Source organism: Rutidosis leptorrhynchoides, chromosome 1, assembly GCF_046630445.1.
Source record: "Rutidosis leptorrhynchoides isolate AG116_Rl617_1_P2 chromosome 1, CSIRO_AGI_Rlap_v1, whole genome shotgun sequence".
In the NCBI taxonomy this organism is placed as follows: Eukaryota; Viridiplantae; Streptophyta; class Magnoliopsida; order Asterales; family Asteraceae; genus Rutidosis; species Rutidosis leptorrhynchoides.
In genome coordinates this window covers 326,159,988-326,182,762 of record NC_092333.1, presented here as the reverse complement: position 1 = coordinate 326,182,762, position 22,775 = coordinate 326,159,988, and the positions used below count along the sequence as shown (strand labels likewise).

Below are 22,775 nucleotides of genomic sequence, written 5' to 3'. Positions count from 1 at the left end.
ATTCGTTCAAAGTTTAAATGAATGGGCTTGTGTGTGATATTCGAAGAAACAAGAGAATACAAGTAGGAGCAGTTCAATCATAGTGGTGGTTTGTTATGGGTTCACAACGAAGAAGTGAAGAGGTGGTTCTTGAATAATGAAAGTGATGGTAGTTGTTCGTAGTTCTCGGTTTTAAGGAGAGAAGATGAGAGAGAGAATAAATTGAGGTGGTTCACGGTTGTGGGGGTTTTCATTGGTGAAAGGAGGGTGATCGTAGGTTGAAGATGGTAATGGGATTAATGTGGTTGTTGGCAGTTCTTGATGAAGGTGGAAGTGATTGTAGTCGACAATGTCCATTTGGTTCGGTTTAGGATTTCACAAAACAATACAAGGTAACTGATGATCTAGTTAAATATCAAGGTGGTGATATCGGTAGCGGTTTAGATGGTTGATCGAAATGTTAGTTTAGGTGTGGTTATGGAATGGAGAAGAAAGTGAAGTGTTGGTGGTCTTGTGTGGTAGCAGCAGACACAATCGACTATAATGAAAAATGGTTTTTAGTAGTAAATAGATAGATGAGTTGGTAAGTGGTGAGGTGGTAGTTCTTGTTGTCTTCCTGAGTTGAACCGAATTCGAGACTAAATAGGGAGATAGTCGATTGCAGCCGGTTAAGGTGATGGTGGTTGTAGTTGAGTCACAAGTGGCGGATTATGTGATCAAAGGTTTGATATGAATGTTAACAAGAATCATGTGCAGCGGTTTGATGATCTTATGGTGTATACATCAGCAACAAGAATTGATAACAGTTGAAATAATTAGCAGATGCAGCAGTAGTAGGATCGCATAAACATTTAAATGATGTTTGGTTCTGTGTAAAACAGAAAACAAACATAGAAGATTGATGATATTGTTCATGGTGTTCGATTTAGGTGGTGGTGATTATTGTTTATTCACGAGGAAGGATTTGAGATAAAGAGATTGGTTCAAATTCGAGTTTTTGGCAAAATAAATAGATGTACAGAGGTTTCAAGCTGTATTTTTACATTTTGCTGTTTTTAAACTCTTGAATTGCAGAGGATGGATTATGTATTGTAATTGAGTTATTAGTACTGTAGTATTAATTGATTGAAATTGTAATATTGTGATCCATGATCTCGACTGGTAACAGAAATAGACAAGAAGGACAGAGTTGTTCAACCAAAAAGAAAAAGAAAGGAAAAATAAACAGATAAAGATCTGTAATCTGATTCGTACATATTTAAAGATCTTGATGTTCATTTACTTTGTTCTCATCTGAATAATAATTTAAGTATGAATATGTTAAAACGTAAAATACTAATAGTGCCTAAAATAATAATATTAATAGAAATAATAATAATAATAATAATAATAATAATAATAATAATAATAAAATTAATACTAATAATAATAATAATGGAATTAATAATGATATTATTATTATTATCAAAATAATACTAATAATAAGAAGTAATAATGATAATAATAGTTTCAAATAAAATGATAGTTCTTAGTAATCATGTTAATAATGATAAGAATAATACTAGTAATGGTAAAGATAATAAAAATAATAATTTTTATGAATAATAATGATAATTTTAAAGATAATAATCATAATACTAATTCAATTTTACTATTAATTATAATAACAATGTTATTAATAATCCTAACAATATTATTAGTAACCTTCATATCTATATAATATATATTGAAAATAATAATTTAAACAAGTAGTGATATTAATAATAATAATGGAAGTAATAATAACATTAGTATAACAATTATATTTTAAACTTGTAATTAATTTGATGTAATATTTAATAGGTATGTAATATAGTTATTACATAATATCTTTTATCAAATATTGAATATTTATAAATTATATATATGTATTACTATATATATATTATTACTCATATATAGATTCCATATATATATATATATATATATATATATATATATATATATATATATATATATATAGATTCCATATATATATATATATATATATATATATATATATATATATATATATATATATATATATATATATATATATTCATAGCAACTTAATTATTCTGTTTACATGTTTAATTGCAATTGATTAAATTGTATTTTATTATTTCCAATTATTATATATACTTTTATTTATATTTATATAAATAGATATATACTTATATATATATATACACACACTTATTTATATATATCTATATATATTTATTTGTAACTAATTGTTCGTGAATCGTCGGTAATGGTCGAAGGTTAAAATAAATACATGAACAAAGTTCAACATTTTGAGATTCAACTATACAGACTTTGCTTATATAGAGATTAAGTTTAAATTTGGTCGGAAATTTCTGGGTCGTCACACTTTAGGTGGTCCAAAAAACTCTTGACTCATAAACTTACTTACTCCATCAGAGCGAATTACTTTAATGGTCTTTCCAAGCTGATTATCTACTTCATTTTGGAATACTTTTGAATGTTAAAATAGCTTTATGTTTATGTTTCAGCAAGTGAACATAATCATAGCTACTGTACTCATCAGTAAATGTAAGTAAAATTAACTAAATCTATACATTGTTCTTAAAGGGCTACATACGACAGTATGTATTAGTCCTAAAAGATCTTTAGCTCTTTTACCTAAATTGGAGAAAGAAGCATTTGTCATCTTTTCACATACATGACTCGCATACATCAAATGACTCAGACTAAATTGATTCCAAAAGTCCATTAGATTGGAGTTTTGAAATGCATTGTTTGTTTATATGACCAATATGACAATGTCATAGATAGGTCTTATTCAAGTCTTGCTTGAAGACTTTGGCGATGTAGGTATACAAAGAATTCTCATTTGAAATTACACTATGCATATCAAATTCAAAAATACTATCACGTGGATAGGTATTAAGATAAATATATTATCCTTAGAAACTGAAATACCTAAGTGTGTAAATGCAAGTTCAAAACTAACATCTTTCAAACTATGTCGCTCGCAGTATTGAGAGCATAATGCTATTGTTCCAACAAAACAATAAGACCACTTACAGAAGTAAGTTCAGAGGTACCAATAGCTTTAACAAAAGCTTGATCCCCCTTGCCTACTTGCAAATCCTGTGTGTCTTTCTTCAGTCTATTACTTCTTCTCATTCCCTTCATATTGTTACAGGTGTGAAGCCAAAATCAGTTAACAAAGATCTAGGAATCACTAGAAGAAGTATATAACTATATATGGAATATACCTGATTTGCTAGTCTCACCAGCGTTGCCTTTTCTCAGCTCATATTGGAAGATAGGACAACTTCCTTCTCCATTTGCCAACCTTTCCACAATGGAAACATTCGGCGTCTTTTGTTGGGATTTTCTTCTTGGAAGGTGGAATATTTTCCTGGCAAATGATTTACCATATCCCTTCCACAAAGTATTCGACTTATTTTTTCCACCCTTCAATCCTATTTCTTCCTGATCATCGAACAACATTCGATAATCATTTTGCTGAGCAGCAGCAACTGACACAACAGGAAGAAAGGATATGGGTTCTAAACTTTATTCAACTTCCAATTATGCTTGAGAATAATTCTCAGGTTGCAGTGCCAGTTTAGAAAGTTTGAACATTGAGTTTATCCTTCTCCAACAAAGAAGGAAGTGTGTTTTGGTTTACATTTTGATTATTTGACATCTACAACAGATATAAGATTCAATTTAGTATTTTCGATATTGAGCTTTAATAAATAAACTACCCAAGTTTTCATAATATTTTTAAAAAACAATTAATTTACGAAAGCCTAAGATCCACATAGAGGTTCCATAGCCACATCTGTTGATCAGCTAACAGTTATGGAGTCTATTGGTAGGTAGCGGGTACCAATTACATTACAAGTACAACTCTTAGATCTTTATGGGACCTAGAGATATATGTAGTCAAACAAACCACTATTATCTAATGGCATTTTATCTCATCATTGCCTCGAACTCAGGTCTCACCGTGAATACGATTAAGTCGTCCAATTTGGAAACAGTGGAAATTCACGCTAGTCTCACTAGATTAAAAAATCCACCTCGTGGCTATAATTCAGCCTAGTCTCACTAGATCAGAAAAATAACGAGGAGTGTTTGCAAGCTCATTGGATGGCATGACTTAAATTTGACGGGTATTTTAGAAAAAGTTTGTGTCAACGAATAATGTATTCACACAAGATTCGCTACACTATTATTTAAAAAACATTTTAACCAATTGTATATGTCGATTATGTTTGTGATCTAATTTGTTATTTAATTTATAGGATATAAAAATAACAAATACACAAACGTGTATCGTTTTAAAATAGTTTTAAAAGATGTCGTCCATATATATTATTTGACATTCAAAATCATTTAACATTAAACTTGTTAGAGTTTAACTTATTTTAAAATCATCAATTTTAATATTTGAAACTCGTTTAGAGTTTTATTTAATGTTTCCATCAAAAACATATGTAATTTAAGTCTCAAAAATATTTAACTTTAAACTCGTTAGAGTTTAACTTTTTAAAATCATCAATTTTAATATTTGAAACTCGTTACAGGTTTTATTTAATGTTTTCATCAAAAACATTTAGCATATAATATAATCAACAATTAAATATTAATGCAAAAATAAAACACAACCATACCATGCATCATACACATATAGCCTAGCCCAAAAATCCTATGCTTGATCCCATGAGCCGACATGGGATCAAGAGGTCAAACTAAGGGTAATATCGTAGCTCCCACTTGATTCAAGAATCAAGTGAAAACTTGACAAACGTCATCGTTGTCAAATTGACCTGTTCGCCATCGTCTAAGCCAAAAGCATGTTGTATTTTATCTTCAATCTTCATCTTGTTACATTTATTTAAATTTGAAAATACAACTAAACTAGTACTTTTACAAATTGAAATAAACTTAAATACAATACTATGAAAATAAAAATAAATATAATACAACTTTGGCTTCAAAATGGCCTTTCTAATAATACAAATAATCAACATGACATAATATTGCCGTAATCAACAATCACAACAATCTCACATAGGTCGGGGCATTATGGGCTATGTGTGCAATCACAATTTTAATAACTAAATTATTAAAAACTAAGTATGGCTTGTCCATAGTTACAATGCATGTGTATAACCATGGAATAAAATAAACAACAATTATTCAAGCCATAGTAAATAAATTCGGAATTTAAAACTAGTGATGTTTCTTAGATCTTATTTGTGCGTCGTGAGGTTAAAATCTAAATCAACTAAGTTGACTTTAAAAACTATAAAGGTTTCAATTTTACCAATTCACCACAAAGCTAGATTTAAGAAAATCACATGATAATTAAAATGGTGTAAAAGCGGCTCGGATACCACTGTTGGAAAATCATGTGTACTTTTAACAATTAGATTAACACAGCGGATAGTTAAAATAATAATCAATTATTATTTTATAAACCATTTACAAAATTAAATATTAATTTTGTTTAAATTTAATAAAATGTGCACATGATTAACGATCCCAAAGATCCAGTTACACCACTAATAATTGTCATAATATGTATTTCACAAAGTGAGTAAACGATATACCTTTCTTGAAGGAACTGATGAACGAAGAGAAACCTACGATCAAAAATATGACCGTCTCTTAGGATAGTCCACACTACACTTCAAACAACCGTCAATAGATGCTAGTCCAGACTCAATAACGTATTAATATAATCGAATTATATTAATACAACCAATAATACTCCTTGTTCCTTTTAAATATATATTACTCCGTATATGGTTTTAAATTTGCAAAATGGGAATCAAAGCAATTGAGATTGCTTTGTGTTTCTGTCTGTCAAAAACTAAGAAACAAATTGGGTTTCTCTTTTTTCTCATACTCTTCACTCCAAGTATAATGACCAAGGTTGTAAAAGTCGCGAGTCGGGGATGCATCGGTCGAGACCTAAAAAGGACGCGTCGGCCGAGTCGGGGACGCGTCGGTGACGCATCGGTCGTTGACCAACGTTGACTTTATTAATAATTTCTTGAATATATATTTATATATGTATAAAATAGTTGATTCTGTACCAAAAATTTCTTAAATAAGAACTTGAATTTAAATACAACCAAACTTCAAACTCAATTAATGTTACTGAGTACATAATCAGTAAGGACACAAAGAAAAAGGGCGACCCAAAAAATGAAAACAAACCCTAATTTTAGAAACATATCACATCTTGACGAAAATTTGACTGATTTTGACTGTTTTTGACCAACTTTGACCGTCTTTGACAGACTTTGATTGGACTTTTAGCTTTGACCGTCTTTTGAGCCATTTTCAGAAAAAATGAGATGGAGAACCCAAACAAACGACGCATCGGTCGACGCTGTGATGACCCGGAAATTTCCGAACAAATTTAAACTTGATCTTTATATGTTTCCGACATGATAAGCAAAGTTTGTAATGTTGAAATCTCAAAAACTTTGAATTATGTTCATATGACCAATTACCCTTCGACTGTTCTAGAAGATTCACGAACTACTAAACGAATATGATTATATATGTGTTTGTGTATATATATATTATAACTTGAAACGTTAACAAAATATTAGATTTAATACTTTACATGATTGTATCTGTTTTAAAATGTTTATCGATGGAATTAGAAGATAAGATCAAATGATTGAATTATCAGATACATTGAATTATGATTACAAGTCTTTGTTGAGAGGTCCACTATGATTTGAGAAAATTTATTCTTTTTTTAACGATATTCGGAATAAATGGTAAAGTGATTTTCGAATTAGGACAAAGGAAGGATTAGACAAAGGTTAGTGGAAGATTGAATTTCATAATACTTGTTTGATCTATTTTCAAATGTACGAAAATGCTTTTCGATATAATAGAACTTGATTATTTAAAATGTCTTTGACTAAATAAACGTAGGTTGGAATATTGATTGTTATATAAAACTTGCAACGTGTATTTAAAACGTGTTCATTAATTATATATGTTTTCAAAGTAATTAAGTACACGATAGTAACACTCGCCTAGTAATGCGATTAATATTTAAAACGATTAGTACATCAATGAATTACATCTATTTAAGTTTTAGAAATGAAAACATTACGCGTTATATTATTTTCTAAACGATTTTAAAACAAACTTCAAAATAGAATTAGTTTTGAAAACTAAATATTATATTATAAAATAAATATTTCAACTACATACAATACGTACAAATTTATATTTTTAATGAATATATACATATAAATATATTTTACAAAGTAATAGTTATAATATTAACTTAGTCATAAAACATTTGAATTAAAAATATACAATTTTGGCAAACAACGAAACTTTGATTTATAGAAGCAAATGACCACAACGCTCAATTTTATAAGTTACATTTTTATAAGGTAATTTATTGATAAGTAAGTCAAATTATTAATAAGGGTACACGTCGCGTAACGTAAAAGATTAGTTTTCTAAACGTACGAAAATGCGTTTGAAAAATCGAAAGTGGTACTTGAGTCGTGAGACAACGTCCGTGTCATTTGAGTAAAAATTACATTTTTACCATGCTCGTAAATATATTATAATATATAAATAATTACCTAGATTAAATATATATTAATATATATATATAATAATTAAAAAGGAGTGTCGGTAAATGGGATTGGTCGATTGTAAGTTGCATATGCTAACCATGCGATTGCATGGATTAACCATGCAAACCCCATGCGATCGCATGGGGTGAGAGTTGGTGTCAAGTATGTTTAAAATGAGCGAAATGCAGTTTATGTTCTTCATTTTCATTTCTCATCTGTCTCTCGCATTCTATATATATATATATATATATATATATATATATATATATATATATATATATATATATATATATATATATATATACATATATACATATATATATATATTATAAATATTATTATTATTATTATGATTATTAAGATTAATGTTAGTATTAATCTTGTAATTAGGAGTAGTAGTATTATTGTATTATATATAAAATATTACGACGAGGTCATGAGCGAGTGATTTCAAAATGGTTTTTCGAGTAGGATTGGGCTAAAGAAATTATGGGTTATAGCTATGGAGGTTTTGGGTATGGTTCATGGGTTATGCTCGAGAGGTTAACCTAGTGTTTATCATCTCCGTTGCGTCTACGTACCTTCCTTCAATATTGAATCTCAATATTGATACGTGAGCACTCATAACTTAACTTTTATATATTATTAGTGTATCCCTGACTAGTGCTCGAGTATTTAGGATTATGCATGCTTGTACTGTTGATATTGCCATTACCTAGGTTATGCTGAATTCTGAATTAGTTACATATTCGGTTGAGATAAGGTATAAGATATGCATGTTATTGGAAAGCTAGCGAAAAATTAAGAACTTTTCATTTAGATATCGAATGGTTTCGATGAACGAATTAGAAGTTATAGTCAATTGAATTTTTGTATTATTATTAAAAATGATTATTATTATCGTCGTTATTATCGTCGTTCTAGTTTTATCTAATTATTATTATTATTATTATTATTATTATTATTATTATTATTATTATTATTATTATTATTATTATTATCATTATTATTATGATTATTATTATTACCATTATCCATAAAAAGTATTATCATTAAAAATTGTTATTTTATTATTATTACTATCATTATTATCGTTAAAGTTATAATTAGTATTATTATTATTATTATTATTATCATTAAAATAGTTATTAGTATTAATATTATCATAATATTTATTATTATTATTATTATTATAATTAAAACTAATATAAGTAACACTTAATTATTATGATTACTATTATTATCATTAAAATGAACGCGATATAAAAGACGATTAAAAACTATTAAATGAATCAATTAGGAAATAATGAGTATGAGTATCATGATGAAATTAAAATATTGTAAGATATGAATTTAGATCATATTATTGTTCTTATTATTTTTATCATTACTATTATTATTAAAAGTATTGATAATATTAAAACTATCATTTTAACAAAAATTATCATTTTAATAGAAATGTCATTTTATTATGAAATGTCATTATTATTATCATTTTAAATAAAATTATTATTTTAAACTTAATATTAAAAAGTATCGTAAATATTAAAGTTATTATAATTAGAATTATCATTTTATCATAATATCAATTTGAGTAAATATAAATATTGATATTTTTATTAATAGAATAATAATTATTATTATTACAAAATAATACAACTTTTACTTATTATTATTATCAATGTTATTTTATCAAATAAATATGTAATACAAATAATATAATTACCTTAATAAGATCTATCATAATATTTTTATGAACTTTATAAATTTTATTACTTAAGATATATAAAAGTATATTTTTTTTATATTATTTACTTTAATAAATCTTTTAAAAATATAAAATGACGATATTTAAACTATATAATAATCATGTATAAATTTTGGAAACCATTTTAAGTCAAATTGACTTTTGTTGACTTTTGCATACTAGACTCGAGCATTAGGATTGTGGTACACTATGACTTAACCTAAATTGTTAGACGAATATTGACCAACATATAAATATACATAATTAATTTAGGTTCGTGAATCTGAGGCCAACCTTGCACTTGTTCAATGAAGTAATATGTATTTTTACTACAAAATACAGTATGGTGAGTTCATTTGATTCCCTTTTACTCTTTATATTCTTGGGACTGAGAATACATGCGCTGTTTTTATAACTGTTTCCTAAATGTTTTTGAGATATATTTTTGAACTGAGAATACATGAACTGTTTTTTTATAAATGATTGACGAAATAGACACAAATATTCAAAACTACATTCTATGATAGAATTATTTGGATTCAGAGGTTCGATTTAGTAGTTAACGGAGAGATGATTTTGCATTGCGTACGCATTAGCTCCCGTTTTAACTACCATCAGCGGGATGATTTTGCATTGCACGCACGCACTAGCCCCCGATGTATTGTATTGTATTATAGTCGACTTTGTAGTTGGTAACGGAGGGATGATTTTGCATTGCGTACGCATTAGCCCCCGTTTCAGCTACCTTCGGAGGGATGATTTTGCATTGCGTAAGCATTAGCCCCCGTTGTAAGAATTATATTGTATTAACTACCATGGTGAGATGATTTTGCCATTGCACTGCGCATTAGCTACCGTTGGTGAGTTGTTTGAAAGGTTCCAGTGTTCTTCATATGAATGATTTTACAGCAGGAATAGACCTGCACAGATTGTTTTATAAATATGAATATCTTGTGGTCTATTATACTATCGGAAATGATTATTTATCATAAACTAATGAACTCACCAACCTTTTGGTTGACACTTTAAAGCATGTTTATTCTCAGGTGTTAAAGAAATCTTCCGCTGTGCATTTACTCATTTTAAAGATATTACTTGGAGTCATTCATGGCATATTTCGAAAGACGTTGCATTTGAGTCATTGAGTTCATCAAGATTATTATTAAGTCAATTATAGTTCTATAGTGAATATTATGAAATGGTATGCATGCCTGTCAATTTTCGATGTAAAGCAAGTTTATCTTTTAAAAACGAATGCAATGTTTGTAAAATGTATCATATAGAGGTCAAATACCTCGCGATGTAATCAACTATTGTGAATCATTTGTAATCGATATGGACTTCGTCTAGATGGATTAGGACGGGGCGCTTCAGTTGGTATCAGAGCAGTGATCTTAGTGAACCAGGTCCGCATTAGTGTGTCTAACTGATAAGTCGTTAGGATGCATTAGTGAGTCTGGACTTCGACCGTATCTGCATGTCAAAAGTTTTGCTTATCATTTTGTGTCAAAAATCATCTACTTATCATCCTTAGGAAAATTACTTGCTTATAATTCTTAGTCTAGACACGTCTTGCTGCGTCGATTACATGAATAGTGTATAGACAAAATTTATATCTTAGCGTATCTGCTAAATCATATCCTATCGTATCTATTATTGTAAACTTTGCCTGACATATTCATTAAATTCCTCCGTAATCTACGAAATCTTTTGATCTATATATATATATATATATATATATATATATATATATATATATATATATATATATATATATATATATATATATATATATTCTATGTAGTTAGAATATCATCCAATATTCGAAAATCATTTCATATCGAAAATCCTTTACTCAATCGTACGAAATGGAATTCGTCATTAGTTCAAGTCCCTCGGATTCCGAAATGGAATCCCACTCAAGCTCCGAAAGCAGTGTGACCAGAATGGATCAACCAATCAGCCATCATCTATTTTGGATGAATTGGGGATGGGTTCGTAGTCTACTTAATCATTGGAGACAAGAAGAAGGCGATCCCTTCCATCTACCACATTGCCCTCTTGACAATGAACCTGAAGCACTTATCGGCGGGCCTGTCTGAAACACCATTTTCTCTCTCATTTTCAGAGTATCTCGTCATGATTATATACTACATCAAATTCTAAATTTTATTTATCCGATTGTCCGAACCGACAATCACCCCGGTGTAATAGAAGAAGTCAACGAGCTTCGCGCTAAGATAGTGGCTTTGGAGAATATGGTGCGAAGGTTACAAATACCAACAGCAGCACCAGCAGCATAAATAGTACCGCCATCAACAACGCCAATAGTACCATTACCACCTCCAACCACAACCGCGTCGTAAACCTCAACTTTACAAACTGTCCCACGAGCACCAATGTCATACTCTCTGTGAATACCAAGGAATACCAACAAAAATAAACGATGAAGTGTTGATTCATAACTTCATTGAAGAAACATTCTGCGGCGATTATGTAGTCTCTAAGTCTTAGAGATGATCTATTCTAGCCCTAACCATAAATCTTGTGTAAACCAAAATGATAGAAGGGAGAGTAGAAACCCTGACAAGAATGGTGTGTGATTTACAAGTAAGACTTGTTTTACCAACAACATCAACAGTACCGTAGCATCACCAGCACAGTTAGTGCCTTCAGCATTGTCAGAATCAGCAACACCTACTACATCGCAAGCTTTGCCAGTTCAAGATTTACCGTGGACATCATTACGAATCAATAACGCGAATATTGTATCAATGAGTTAGAAAGTATTAACTCATTCCTTCTGAAGAAATTATATGTATATTTTATATATATATATATAAATTTTGAGATCAAAATAAATCTTTCTGTACTAAGCTATTATGTATGGATCTTAACTACTTGGTTAATTCATATTATTAATATGCTATGATGTACATTTTTCATCAGCAACTTAACCATCATTAACTACAATCTCTGTTTTAATTCAATGAATTCCAATTCATAATAAATCAAATGTATTATTCAAATATATGTTTGATTTTACACTTTCATCATCGATGTACTCGAAATTTTTTTCGATAACATCATTCGTACCTTGCTAAATTCACAAGAGTTCCACGAACACCAATATCATGCAAAGTATTGATTCATAATTTCAATTACATTGAAGAAATACTAAATTGGTAAGGATTATTCAATTCTAGTTTCAACCGTAAATCAAAAGAGTTCAATATTAACTCATTACATATATGTTACATCTGAAGAAAATACATATATATATATATATATATATTCGAAAAGACTGTAATAAAATTCTCTTGTACAAAATATTAATTGTGAAATTTTTTTTAAACGGGTAGGTAATACCCGAGAAATATATAAATTCACAATTAATATGTTACATTCTTCGAATCTGATTCAGCAATCATCAACTATACACATCCAAATTTGATTACATTTTCTGATTTTGATAAATCAAAATCCAAATCAAGATTTAACAGAAGACATAACTCTTAAATTCCTACAGCTATCAAAGCTATACTTTGAATTCAAAACTGTGACAGAACATCACTTTTATTCGTAACACTCAGAAAAATATTAGAATCGTTCGAGATTCATGACGATTTCATCATTTGAATATTAACAATGACAATCTGCATTTAAAACTCTTTGAAATTCCCGAAGTCACTTCAAATAATGAACAATTGAGATGATGATCCAACCACATGTTACCCACAGTCATGCCCTCGAAACCAAAGTCCTAGTTCAACACGTACCCCCATCAGACCTTTTGGTATAAATTAGTAAAAATAACTTTGCGATCCTTATTCAAAGTAGTCAATTTGGTCACAGCTCCAGCAAGTCAACTTCAACTTTTCAGTCAGATTAACCTTATTATGACCTTGAGATATACGCTATCGTTACCGGGGAACCTTTTACATTCCACCACATTATCAGTAGATGTACCAAAAACTTCATTACCCTTTGACTTTAGCCTCTCCGAAAAGTCATTATATTATTTTATTAAAACCCTATCATATACTCATCCGCATCTTGTAACAAGAATTGCCATATCAATTATCAAAAATCAGCAATCAGTATTTTGAAATCTCGCAGCATGTCTACGCCAACAGTTATATGTGTACATATAATGGACTTACATACTTCGGATGTGAAGTTTCTGAAAAACGCCCCGAACTGCGGAATAGTTCTCAAAATGCTGATGAAGCAGCAAAAACTATAAATGACCTTAACAGTAAAAAGTTTGATGATAAAGAATAGTGTGTTGGCAAAGCTCAGAAAAAGAAAAGTTTTGGAAATGGAAAACGGATTGAGCAAAGTCTGAAGGAGGTCGTGGAAAAATCACAAGGACGAAACCCGCCTTCAAAGAATTCTAATGATTCAGTGTCTGCTAAAGTTATTATCGAATACCTTGCTCCTGAATCTAAACCCTTGTGGATGATATTCTTCATCATTCTCTGATCTTAGATATTATAAGATATCATCATATCTTTCGTTATAAATATCCTCCATATTTCTGAAGATATTTTCATCTGAAATCATTTTACTCCTCGCATTATCTGTATCATATCATAAAAAAAACCGTTTTAGTTTCTAAATTTTGAAACCTTCGAGTTTAAAGTATGAATGTTTTTGAAATAGTGTTGGGAACTGAAGCATGAACTAGTATAATATAATGACACTTGATCAACGTGATTATATTACAGTAATTCATGTTGAGTTTCTAAATGAAACGTGATGATTGACAGATCATAATGTCATCATGTGCCATGTACACGACTCTTGTATTCTACTCAATCTCTAAAAATGTCAAGGAAATATTTCTTGATGATTCAATCTTTTCCGAGGTATTCTGGTAATTTGACAAATCAAAATTGTGCCATTACGATTTCCTTCTTAGAACATTAACAATGTTCATTCTGAAATTCATACTTACGAATTCTGGACCATTACAAGCGGTGTTTAAACGCAAGAAGAGGAAACGAAAGAATAAAGCTCCGAAATAGAAATTGGAGTATAAATCGCAGTAAATCGGAGAAAAACATTAACTGTGGATGTCAATGATTATAGAAGACAGAAGCAGGGACTTTGAAATATAAGGGAAAATATAAAACCCAACAACAACCTAGAAATTATAAACCGTATATATCGATGCATATAGCAATATAAAGATACGGAAGAACTAAAAACACTATAAACCCAAGGGTATAGTAAAAGTAAATAGATTCTTCCAGTGGTAGATGAAAAAGAAGAATGACAGATATGAAGGTTAGGAATATATCAAGAAGCAGAACTAGATGAAGCATATTGATGAATGCTTTAAGAATATGAGTTGAAGGAGAAAGGATAGAAGGTGTGAGTTGTAAGAAAACTAAGGAGGTGAATTTATAGTAACATATTCGACAGAACAATCAAAGCAGATGACCGCCTTTAAAGCGGATTCTAATTTCCTTGATTATCAAAGAATCAAATCTCATTATTAAGATTTTTCCTCCAAATCTCTTGAACTTGGAAATCAATCCTATCTACGTCAAAAGATATGACGAATCTATACCTACTCATTTCACCCTTTGGTGATAACTTCACTCGTACTCTTCATATAATCAAATTGTTTTATCCATATCACTCAATGATGATAAAACTCTATTTATCAACTCATAATTATCATAATAACATTCTCATTGTTAGCCATGATAACCTCTATCAAATTTCGGGGACGAAATTTCTTTAACGGGTAGGTACTGTGATGACCCGAAAATTTCCCAACAAATTTAAACTTGATCTTTATATGTTTCCGACACGATAAGCAAAGTTTTGTGATGTTGAAATCTCAAAAACTTTGAATTATGTTTATGTGACCAATTACCCTTCGAATGTTCTCGACGATTCACGAACCATTAAACGAATATGATTATATATGTATATGTGCATATATATATATTATAACTTGAAACGTAAACAAAATATTAGATTTAATACTTTACATGATTGTATTGTAACACCCCGTTTATCTAAACATGACGCTCGGGACATCATTTGAAGTCCAAGAATGATTATTTAATAGTTTGGATGTAATGCTTTGACCACTTTTGACTTTGGGATGTTTTAAAAGTGAAATTGGAGTACATCAGGTAATCTGTCGAGTTTGAGTGCAGTTTGTCGCGTTCTGGTGTGTCGCGTTCCGTGACAAACATGCTTGAAACGAGACAAGTTCTGATGGTGATTTCTGACCACTTTGTCGCGTTTGAGTGCTGTTTATCGCGTCCTGGTGTTGCGAAACGCGACTAAGTGTCGCGAAACGCGACAAATGTCGCTGAAATGACTTTTTAGCCATTTTAAATGGCATCTTTTGGGGGTATAATAGTCCCTTCACTTGTGGCCGGTTTTGGGGAGTTTAAAGCTGATTCAACCTTACCCAATCCTCATTTATCACATCTTCACCTTCACCAATTAAATCCTAGAGAGAGAGTTAAGGTTTAGTGAGAGAGAGCTCACTTGAAGAAGAAGAAGACCAAATCCCACCCAAGTTCAAGTTTTAAAGTTTTTCCCTACGTCTCTAGCTACGTTGTGATTGTATTGGTAAGTCTTAACTCTATGATTTGAGTTTCATTTAGTTTAAGCTAGGGTTTGGTTCATATGGAACTTGTGTGACCCATTTGAGGGTTAAATGGGTGGATTTTGGGTTGGATTGTTAAAGGAAACCCTAAATAGCTATTATCTAGGGTTTGGTCTTGTGATTTGAGGTTGTAAGTGCTAAATGATGTTGTTAGTCATTAATGCACTTTTAAAATGATGAAAGAGTTGTTATTGTGTAAGTTTGACTTGATTTGTGAGTCAAAGAGTCAAAAGAGCACTAGTTGACCTAATCGGGCGAAATGGTTATGAAATACACTAAGTTTATGTTAGTTGATGTTATTAAACCCTAATCACTAGCTTTTAGTGATTTATGATGAGGCATGGCCATTAATGGGCGGTTTTGGTGTAGTTGAGTCTTTTAATGCAAACGGGTCATTAAATGCTCAAGGGTTGTGGTTGGCATTTAATTCAACTAGCTTGTATGTTAATAAATGCATAATATAATAGGTACATTACATTGAAGGTTTGCAAGCTCGGTTAGCTTCTACAAGAGTCTTGAGGTGAGTGGAATGATTATACATGTGTGTATATAATGTATCTATTTGTAGGGCGGGGGATGGGGCCGGGTATACGTGTCTATACCACCAAGAGTTAGTGATATATTTCGTTGTACACTAATGATGGATATTTCGTTGTCCAAATTGCCCAAGAGTTAGTGATATATTTCGTTGTACACTAACGATTTCTTGAACGGATATTTCGTTGTCCGTGTCGCCTTGGGGTTAGTGATATATTTCGTTGTACACTAACGGTCATTATGAACACCGATGGGAAATTCGAAGTACCATTCCCTTGTGTGTTGGTTAACTTTAATTACGCGTTGTCTTATAGTATATTATATCATTCGGGTTATATATATATGCGATGGTTTGTGCTAGTTTGTGACCTTGAAGGGTTTAGAGTTATACTTGTGATGGTATGCTGTGTATATTGTTAGCGTGTATGAGGTATTTGTGTAAGTGCTTGCAAGTAGGTGTATTATATATGTATATGTATAATTATTGCATTCACTAAGCGTTGGCTTACCCTCTCATTGTTTATCTTTTTAGATGCAGGCGCAGTTAAGGGCAAGGGGGTTATCGGACATTAGGTGTTCCGTGATGATGCTTTGTTGGAGTTTTGATGTGGGCCCAACGTTTTGGGTAGTTTAGTCCCAAACCATGCTTGAAGTGTCATTTGGATTGTAAACTATCATTTTGTAATCGGTCAAACTAGTACAAAACTTTATTCGTGGCCACGTGCCTTTTGTAAACAACTAAATGTTATGCGTTTTAAATGGAACTCGTGTAATGGGTTACATATCTAGTTGGCGTGTAATTGTGTTGTATAAAAAAAAAATTTATCGTATGGATTGCGGGTTGGGTTGTTACATGTATCTGTTTCAAAATGTTTATCGATGGAATTAGAAGATAAGATCAAATGATTGAATTATCATATACATTGAATTATGATTACAAGTCTTTGTTGAGAGGTCCACTGTGATTTGAGAAAATCTATTCCTTTTTTTAACGATATTCGGAATAAATGGTAAAGTGATTTTCGAATTAGGACAAAGGTGTCATTAACAAGGATTAGACAAAGGTTAGTAGAAGATTGAATTTCATAATACTTGTTTGATCTATTTTCAAATGTACGAAAATGCTTTTCGATATAATAGAACTTGATTATTTAAAATGTCTTTGACTAAATAAACGTAGGTTGGAATATTGATTGTTATATAAAACTTGCAACGTGTATTTAAAACGTGTTCATTAATTATATATGTTTTCAAAGTAATTAAGTACACGATAGTAACACTCGCCTAGTAATGCGATTAATATTTAAAACGATTAGTACATCAATGAATTACATCTATTTAAGTTTTAAAAATGAAAACGTTACGCGTTATATTATTTTCTAAACGATTTTAAAACAAACTTTAAAATAGAATTAGTTTTGAAAACTAAATATTATATTATAAAATAAATATTTCAACTACATACAATACATAAATATTTATATTTTTAATGAATATATATATAAATATATTTTACAAAGTAATAGTTATAATATTAACTTAGTCATAAAACATTTGAATTAAAAATATACAATTTTGGCAAACAACGAAACTTTATTTATAGAAGCAAATGACCACAACGCTCAATTTTATAAGTTACATTTTTATAAGGTAATTTATTGATAAGTAAGTCAAATTATTAATAAGGGTACACGTCGCGTAACGTAAAAGATTAGTTTTCTAAACGTACGAAAATGCGTTTGAAAAACCGAAAGTGGTACTTGAGTCGTGAAACAACGTTCGTGTCATTTGAGTAAAAATTACATTTTTACCATGCTCGTAAATATAATATAATATAATATATAAATAATTACCTAGATTAAATATATATTAATATATATATATTAAATAATTAAAAAGGAGTGTCGGTAAATGGAATTGGTCGATTGTAAGTTGCATATGCTAACCATGCGATCGCATGGATTAACCATGCAAACCCCATGTGATCGCATGGGGTAAGAGTTGGTGTCAAGTATGTTTAAAACGAGCGAAATGCAGTTTATGTTCTTCATTTTCATTTCTCATCCGTCTCTCGCATTCTATATATATATATATATATATATATATATATATATATATATATATATATATATATATATATATATATATATATATATATATATATATATATATATATATATATATATTATAAATATTATTATTATTATTATTATTAAGATTAATGTTAGTATTAATCTTGTAATTAGGAGTACTAGTATTATTGTATTATACATAAAATATTACGACGAGGTCATGAGTGAGTGATTTCAAAATGGTTTTTCGAGTAGGATGGGGCTAATGAAATTATGGGTTATAGCTATGGAGGTTATGCGTATGGTTCATGGGTTATGCTCGAGAGGTCAACCTAGTGTTTATCGTCTCCGTTGCGTCTACGTACCTTCCTGCAATATTGAATCTCAATATTGATACGTGAGCACTCATAACTTAACTTTTATATATTATTAGTGTATCTCTGACTAGTGCTCGAGTATTTAGGATTATGCATGCTTGTACTGTTGATATTGCCATTACCTAAGTTATGTTGAATTTCGAATTAGTTAAATATGCGGTTGAGATAAGGTATAAGATATGCATGTCGTTGGAAAGCTATCGAAAAATTAAGAACTTTTCATTTAGATATCGAATGGTTTCGATGAACGAATTAGAAGTTATAGTCAATTGAATTTTCGTATTATTATTAAAAATGATTATTATTACGTCGTTATTATCGTCGTTCTAGTTTTATCTCATTATTATTATTATTATTATTATTATTATTATTATTATTATTATTATTATTATTATTATTATTATTATTATTATTATTACTATTACTATTACTATTATTATTATTATGATTATTATTATTATCATTATCCATAAAAAGTATTATCATTAAAAATTGTTATTTTATTATTATTACTATCGTTATTATCGTTAAAGTTATAATTAGTATTATTATTTTATTATCATTAAAATAGTTATTAGTATTAATATTATCATAATATTTATTATTATTAGTATTATTATAATTAAAACTAATATAAGTAACACTTAATTATTATGATTACTATTATTATTATTAAAATGAACGCGATATAAAATACGATTAAAAACTATTAAATGAATCAATTAGAAAATAATGAGTATGAGTATCATGATGAAATTAAAATATTGTAAGATATGAATTTAGATCATATTATTGTTCTTATTATTTTTATCATTACTATTATTATTAAAAGTATTGATAATATTAAAACTATCATTTTAACAAAAATTATCATTTTAATAGAAATGTCATTTTATTATGAAATGTCATTATTATTAACATTTTAAATAAAATTATTATTTTTAAGTTAATATTAAAAGTATCGTAAATATTAAAGTTATTATAATTAGAATTATCATTTTATCATAATATCAATTTGAGTAAATATAAATATTGATATTTTTATTAATAGAATAATAATAATTATTATTACAAAATAATACAACTTTTACTTATTATTATTATCAATGTTATTTTATCAAATAAATATGTAATACAAATAATATAATTACCTTAATAAGATCTATCATAATATTTTTATGAACTTTATAAATTTTATTACTTAAGATATATAAAAGTATATATATTTTTTATATTATTTACTTTAATAAATCTTTTAAAAATATTTAAAAAATATAAAATGACGATATTTAAACTATATAATAATCATGTATAAATTTTGGAAATCATTTTAAGTTAAATTGACTTTTGTTGACTTTTGCATACTAGACTCGAGCATTAAGATTGTGGTACACTATGACTTAACCTAAATTGTTAGACGAATATTGACCAACATATAAATATACATAATTAATTTAGCTTCGTGAATCCGAGGCCAACCTTGCACTTGTTCAATGAAGTAATATGTATTTTTACTACGAAATACAGTATGGTGAGTTCATTTGATTCCCTTTTACTTTTTATATTTTTAGGACTGAGAATACATGCGCTGTTTTTATAACTATTTCCTAACTGTTTTTGAGATATATTTTTGAACTGAGAATACATGAACTGTTTTTTTATAAATGATTGACAAAATAGACACAAATATTCAAAACTACATTCTATGATAGAATTATTTGGATTTAGAGGTTCGATTTAGTAGTTAACGGAGAGATGATTTTGCATTGCGTACGCATTAGCTCCCGTTTTAACTACCATCGGCGAGATGATTTTGCATTGCACGCACACATTAGCCCCCGATGTATTGTATTGTATTATAGTCGACTTTGTAGTTGGTAACGGAGGGATGATTTTGCATTACGTACGCATTATCCCCCGTTTCAGCTACCCTCGGAGGGATGATTTTGCATTGCGTACGCATTAGCCCCCGTTGTAAGAATTATATTGTATTAACTACCACGGTGAGATGATTTTTTCATTGCACTACGCATTAGCTACCGTTGGTGAGTTGTTTGAAAGGTTCCGGTGTTCTTCATATGAATGATTTTACAGCAGGAATAGACCTGCACAGATTGTTTTATAAATATGAATATCTTGTGGTCTATTATACTATCGGAAATGATTATTTATGATAAACTAATGAATCACCAACCTTTTGGTTGACACTTTAAAGCATGTTTATTCTCAGGTGTTAAAGAAATCTTCCGCTGTGCATTTACTCATTTTAAAGATATTACTTGGAGTCATTCATGGCATATTTCGAAAGACGTTGCATTCGAGTCATCGAGTTCATCAAGATTATTATTAAGTCAATTATAGTTGTATAGTGAATATTATGAAATGGTATGCATGCCTGTCAATTTTCGATGTAAAGCAAGTTTATCTTTTAAAAACGAATGCAATGTTTGTAAAATGTATCATATAGAGGTCAAATACCTCGCGATGTAATCAACTATTGTGAATCGTTTGTAATCGATATGGACTTCGTCCAGATGGATTAGGACGGGGCGCTTCAGACGCGTCGGCCAAGTCGGCCGACTTTTACAACACTGATAATGACCAATATATATATTAGATGAGACATTCAACTATTGGACTTGTGAACAAATTATGGACTTGTGATTTTAGTTAATCAATTCATATCATTCAGTTATCACAAAAAGATACGGAGGATCCCCAAGTTGATTTAATCTTTTAATGATACGGAGTTATGCTATATTAACTGTCATATTTCTCAAATACTTTAAGGGTATGTTATGTAACTTATAATTAATAATTTCTATCAAGTCGCTTTCATGTGAATAGTAAATTAATTAATTTCGTTTCATTTACTATTCATATGAATAGTAAATGAATTAATATCGATTCCAAATAATTAAATATTTTAACTTATTTTGTTACTTGAATAATATATATACATCATATATATATATATATTTTATTTGACGTCTCGGTGTATATGTGTGTGACCCCGAAGGCTCAAATAAAGTTGGTAATATAGTTATATGTTGTACCTTGTACATTAATCCTACAGATTACATATCATATTTCGTAAGTTTTTTGTTGGGGGGAGGATGCAATGTAAGGAGATGGGATAAGCAAATAAGGTGTTGCAGTATTAGCTAACAACACACATATCAAAGCACCATAATCTGGTTTTTCAATGGTGTTTTTGCTTTGTGTGTGTAATTTAAATGGACACGGTGACTTCAATTCGTCTTTGTTTTTTATGGTTGTGTATCAGCATTCATTGTCTTACTCTAACATGATACAATTCTTGTTTTAGAGACCTAGACTTCCTGTTTCACATGTTATTTCTGGCTCGATACTGCAAACTTCTAGGAAAAAATTCATTCAAGGGAAGAACTCCAGATTTCTTTTATATGCTCTTGTTTGGTGCAACTGTCTTGACTAGTATCATTCTTGTTGGAGGGATGATACCATACGTGTCAGAATCTTTTGCAAAGATCATTTTTCTTAGCAATTCATTGACTTTTATGATGGTAATTACTTCATTTCTTGTCTATTTAATTTAATGTTTACATCTTATAACATTATAGTGTTGGAAATATGTTCTCGGGTTGGTTACGGTTCAACAGTGATTTGACCATGGTACTTATATTCCGAAGATATGCCCATGACATTAAATAATATAAAGTCCATTTATCCTATTCGGTCACACACAAAGGCCAATCGTAAATTGTTTGATATACCTTCTAATCAGAAATTAATTTATTAATCAATTATTAATGG

At 29.5% G+C, this 22,775-nt stretch overlaps 1 pseudogene; it reads left to right on the top strand.

Annotated features, from left to right (window-relative positions):
* The window catches only part of LOC139870271 (derlin-2.2-like), a 97,877-nt pseudogene that overhangs the window by 65,863 nt on the left and 9,239 nt on the right, over positions 1-22,775 (top strand).